The sequence below is a fragment of the Dysidea avara genome, chromosome 12 (assembly GCF_963678975.1).
Source record: "Dysidea avara chromosome 12, odDysAvar1.4, whole genome shotgun sequence".
Taxonomy (NCBI): domain Eukaryota; kingdom Metazoa; phylum Porifera; class Demospongiae; order Dictyoceratida; family Dysideidae; genus Dysidea; species Dysidea avara.
The window spans coordinates 1,147,124-1,153,631 of NC_089283.1; positions in this window are offsets into that span (position 1 = coordinate 1,147,124).

A 6,508-nucleotide genomic window follows, 5' to 3' on the forward strand; every position below is an offset into this window, starting at 1 on the left:
TTTCGTCATATGCTCAGAGATTTCCTGACTAAATGAAACAAAATTTAATACAGAATGGCAAGACTAACTAATGGTCATGATTGCAGTACTAAATTCTAGACATCGTGTAACAATGGACTACATTTAATACTACCAGTGCACCATAGCTGTGTTCGTGTTTAATCACATTGTAAATATGGTCACATGAGGTAACACCCATTTGTTCATCAGGATAATCACACATGTTGAAGTATGTCACCAAGCACAACTTATTGTAGTGTGTAAGGGGCTTTGCTAAGGGCAGTGTTTCCTTGCTATATCTAAAATCATTTGTATATAAGTGATTAGCTATCTAGCTATATGCCAATCTAGCACTATCCAACGGCCACTTAACTAGCTATGAATTGTCACTGCAGCAAAGTTTTTGGAGCAATTAGCTACATATCCTTTTTATAAAATTGTATTATTGCTAAAGAAGTGACTTGAAATTCCACAAACAGGGAAAGTTTTAGGAGGGTTTCCGAGGTTTACAGAAACCTCTTTGGATTTGATTTACTTCAGAACAGTTGTCCAACCATTAGGCAACTAGCCATTAGCTAGTATTATACTAATTCTTCCTTAAACTACAACCAACCCATAGGGCATAACACACGAATTGTACCCAAGGACAAATGCCAGGATGAAAGAAGCTAAGAGTTGATTAACTCCTTAGACTGATACTCTCTAATATATAGAACAGTCACTTTGTAGTGAAATACTTTAATAGAGCATTCACTGATTAAAATGTTCCAACATTATTGTTAAAAATGTTTCTAGACTAGTGAGCTATAGCTATCACATAGCTAGCTAAATAAGATAACCGTATAGTAAGAATTCACTAATTCTGAACCAATGGACTCGTAGATATACCTATCTATAATCTATCCTGAACAATGATATCTGATTACATAACTATTGGTCACTAGCTATAGTTGCCTGGCTGCAATGTATTGTGTGGGAGTGAGTAGCTACCAGGACAGCAAATGACTTCCATCAGTAATTCTATTAGAAGAAGGCTTTAACTCAAATGAAAAGAAGTTTTAAGCACTAAATTAAGTCTCATTGTATTTTATGTACCTATAAGTGTTTTTAAGTTTCCTACAAGATTAACATGGAATGCATTGATCTTTAACTAATGAGTGTGTGGATTGCATACTTACCACATGTAGCTAGATAGAGTGTAGGTACTGTAAGTATTGTACCCTTTCTAAGATTCTGGTAAGCTATGGTCAAGACACCATTGTATTCAGTTCTGCATTGAAGAAGTTCCAAGAAACAGTCAGAAAGTGATGGCATGAGATGATAGTAGTGAGAATCAGTAGACCAAAAACTAATGTGTATAGTAGCTTTTAACATCAAGTTTTATTGAATTTCAAGCATTATAAAATTCAAACCTTGCCAGCATCTGGGGACTGTACCCCCAGAGCCCTGCATGTGAGTCCTACTACCACTGGAAACCCCCTTCTAAAAATCCTAGATCTGCCCCTGATAAATAAATTGTTTTTTAAAGCAATGTGTTGGATTTGTGCATTAGTGGCCTGAGTATAGCTAGTTTGCATATTGAAATTAACTAATTGGCACCTTGGCAACTGTGAAAAAAGCTAGCAAGAGATAGAAGTGTTGATTACTGCTTGCCAACCACAGGGGCTGACTATGTACCACTATGTGCATGGATCAACTTGCAGTAAAGGATAATGCTTCTTTGTGATGTCAAGTAATTTCTTTCCTGTCCAGTATCATTATGAATCGCTACTCCGTTAACTACAATGGTCCGAAAAGTGTGGCTCTCAGATCCACGGTGGTTGCACTATGTTTCTACAATTCTAGTGCAAGAGAGCAAGTAATATAAGTACTTCAAGGTGGTGTAGATTCATGTCTTGTTCAGGTGATAGCTATAACAATGTCCGTGTGATGGTGTCCATAGAATGACCAGATTACTCCATATGCAAGGGTGGATGCAGGAGGGCTTCTGAGATTTCCAGAAACTGGTCAAGTATATTCAGGCAAGATTTTACATTGATCTGCAAAGGTATCAACAGTTTAGATCAAAATACTCTAATAGAACAGTCACTTTATGTATGTACACACAGTTAAAATGGTCTAAATTTTAAAACCTGAAAATTTTCCTACCCTCCAGACCCCCAGGATAACATCCATGTGTCTGTTTTATACTTCAAACTTCTAACTCTTTAGCCTACTCCTGATACTGTGCCAGCAGAAGTAAACAATGAACATATAAGTAGCCCATATGTTATAAACCACTTCCGTGCACAAAATACAGCCCAAGTGGGCATGTCGAGAGGCTAATACAGCACAAGGCAAAGCCGAGTGCTGTACTTACCTCAAGACCCCCCCCCCCCCCCCCCCCCCCGAGTGCTGTATTCTTCATACACACAGTACAGGCATTGCTTTAAGTGTTTTATTATTGTACATTCTGGTTGTCTTGTTTGGAGCAATAATTTTATTTTCTTGGGTACCCAAATCGCTTGAATTTTCAGTGATCAGACTATCAGTAAGTTGTTGTATAATCTGTTTGTAGTCGTTAAATGAATTGGTAGGATTAATTTTCCTAGTTTGTATATCGTCTGACAGTGTCACACACGTGATCCATCATGCTGTCTGTGTGAGGTTATTACTTCAATTTTTATGTCAGACTATCAGTAAGTGTTCATGTAGTCTATTTCTAGTCATAGAACCAACAGATTCAATCTCAAAACACACAATCTCCTGGGGGTGGGGGTGGGGGGTGGGGGGTGGGGGGAGGGGGGAGCATGCCCCAAACCCTACAGAAATTTGGAAACTCATCACCAGAATTTCCTGTAGCTATTCCTTGATGTACATGTTTTCTAGAATGTCTGATGTAAGGCAGAGAAAGTCATCAAATAGTAACCTTACAGGATGTCATACGTAGCTAGCTAACTGTGGATATAATATAAACTCACTGTGACTGTAGTTATCATATGGCATAGGGATGAGTCTATTTTGCTTTTTTTCCCACCGATTTTTCTTTCCAGTTAGCAATTCTTTTATTTTTCGCCTATTATGCTCCATATTTTGCTCAAAAATTTTTGCTCAGTATTAATTAATTAACCACTTCTAAGTGCTAAGCTACAATTTCACCTTATAGTGACTGTTCTATTAGAGTATTTCGATCACCACTTGCTCTTTCCATTACTCAATTTCAAACTCTTTCAAGATTGAAGTGCAGGGCCAATTATTTATTCAACAGAATTCTTAATGACTGGAGCGATTTACCTGACTACATATTGAATTCAAATTGTTGTTGGACTCTCGATTAATTGATTTACTTTTGTATAACTAATTAACATTGTAATTTGTAATTGGTGTTGACCTGGTATGCAGGCATTGCCTTTACCGGTAATTACTAATACTAATTCCATCAACTATGTGCTGTTGATATTTTTATTGTGTGTGACTGTTGTATTAGGGTATCTCAATCTTTTGTGCAATGTTTATGTCCACTCACAAAAATTTCACCCATTATGCTAGCATTTTGCTCATGCTGTTATGCCAAAAAAATTTCCAGCAAAATTGACGTGTCCCTTTTGACTGCACTGTACCACACATTTATCTCATACTTTTACTCAGACAATTATCTGTGAATCAACTTTGTCTGATAACATTATTTGTTGTGGCCACTGTTAGAAGGTTTAGTCAACTTCCTGTTTTGATTCGACCTTCACTATAGCAGACCCAATACTCCGCATTATGTAAGGTACTAAGTAAAGATTTTGACAGGGTATAGCAAAGAAATCTTATATATAACAATGTCTTTAATCTCTATTGATCATTGACAGTGACATACCGTATAGCAAGGTTAAATTTGAGGAGTATGTCTTACAATCTTTTGCAGATAGACAGCTATCAATAAATAAATTACTCCCTTGAAATTTCCAGCTCAACCAAAATGACGTTATTTCAGAATATAAACACATAAAATACTGAAGAAGTAAAAAAATTACCCCCTTGAAAATTTGGATGGTGGCAATCGGCACTGTCTCTCGATAAAATCCTGTCCCATATGGTAGTGAACTTCAGCTAAGTTTTTCATATTTTATAGTTAAGATATGGATATGATTAGGCCTGTGTCAAATGTACCAGCAATCAGCATAACATAATAGGCTGTAGTGTCATACCAGCACAATGCTATCATATTAGGTGGATATTTCAAACTATGGAGCTTAATATACATTGATACTCCCTAATAGAGCAGTCAGTGGAAACTGCACTCAAATTTATTGTACATAGTTCCTTTGATTGATACTCTCTAATAGAAGTCACTTTGTAGTGAAATACTCTAATAGAGCATTCACTGATTAATGTTCCAAGATAATTGCAAGAAATGTTGCTAACCTAGGAGCATAATGCAAGTATAATAGGTGAAATGTTGGGGAATTCCTGAAAGCATTTTGGGCAAAATTTTGAGCATAATTGACTCAGGCCTAGATGATGTGATGTGAGAGTTTAAGTGACTCACGATGCCTTTATACCTTACAACAACTCCAAAAGGATTTGGAATTTACTTCAGTAGACATAAAGTCCATTGTTTTTATGCCTTTATTGCTTTACCACAATAAATTCCATCAGATTATTCCATTGGTAGAAATTTCATTTCATACTTTTCAAGTTGAAGGGACTTATGAATCAAATTTCTGACAACATGCTTTGGTGATCGGGTTTTGGAAAATCATCCTTTTGAGCACATGCAAAAGTTGTATGGCAGCAATTAGTGATTGTTTTGCACCTGATGATAAAACACAACTTTCAATAAGAAGAGGTTCAATCTCATCTCTCACAGTGGTCTTTTCCCCTCCTACTTTAAATAGTATGAAGATCATATTATTGATAGAGCAGTTGACTGTTCTCTGAAAGTTGCTTGCATTTAAATAACTTGCTAATTAAAGGGCATGACTAAGATTTCCCTTGTGAATCTTCATCCCTCGAGTCATAAAATGAAGAGTTGTGAGCAAAACTGCTGTCATGCCCGTTAATTAACAAGTTATTTAATTGTAAGCAACTTACTCGAGTGACATTGGATTAAAACTGTACCATAGTGCCATTGCAGATTTGACCTTTAGTGACTTTTGTGGCCACTTTTGCATACACATTTGACCATTTCTGTCTCTATCTCCCTGAGGCATTAGTTGATGTGTTAAGACATGTTACCAAAGTAAAGGTCTTGTTGAACGAGACAACTTGGTTTTTATTTGAAGTTAATAAGCAATTCCATTTTGAAGTTATGATTGCTTTTATTAAAGTCAGAAATGTTCACCTGAGCCCTCATTTCTTGTTAATAACTCTTGTTACTTGGGCCACCTGCCCAAACATTTGGTAGTACTTTGAGTCCCTTTACACACCAGAACTAATAGTCAAAAAAGGCATTTGATACAAGGGAGTTGTACATTTAGTGTATTGGATGATTAACATGTTTACAACATGAAAACATGCTTGTTCCAGTACAAAACCATTGGGAGCGAACGTTATGGTCACTTCTTTGATATTACTGTTTTTGGCCAGGGCTCAAGTGAACACGTACTGACTATAGCAGCAAAACTCTTTGAGTTTACCTGTCCTTGGAAATTACCCATGGGGAGGTAAACTATCTCAAAATACAAGGGTAGTGTAAATGATCATAATTTTGGAATGAAGTCACCTGTTAACTTCAAATAAAAACTAAGTTGTTTCATTCAACAAGATCTTTATTTTGGTACCAAGTTAATTAATGCTTCAGGAGATAAAGACAGAAATGATTAAATTTCTGGCAAAAATAACCATAAAGGCCACCAAAGGTTAAATCTGCGATGGAACTGTGTCAAAAATTTATGTCATGAGGAGTAAAGCTGTGTACCTACAAAATTTTAATCACTGTCACCAATGATTGACGATAATGGTATATACAATTAAAATCCGTTATGTAGACATGGTTCTGGAGCACATGTGCCTTGACGTTAAATTCTTATTGAGATAAGTTGGTGACTATTGATACATAACATACCAAGACCCAGTCACTGACTTACAGTAACTGGTATGTTCAGCACTCAAAATTATTAAAGCTACTGAAATGTTAGTGTGTATTTGAGTGACATAATTGGGAACCAATTATCAATTATTAAATATTATCACCAGTTATTAACGTTTTGGAAATTTTTGATCACTTAATCGGTTACTCAATGAACAGCACTAATGGGGAGTACTACTCATGTGGAAAGTTTCTTGCTTTTACGAAAAGGTACACAATTTTTGTGTTGTGCCGGTTTCTGTCTGTTTACTTCAATGTATATAGGCCTACTCCTTAAATATACTTGTCATTGGTTTTTAGGCACATAGTACAGATCTTCCACCCTTGCCTGCATAGTGTGTGATGTGTAGCATATACCACTATTATCAACTACCCAACTATATGAACATCAAAGATCATATTAATGAAACCCTCCCACAGTTAAGTCAACCCCACAATGTTGAGGTTCTC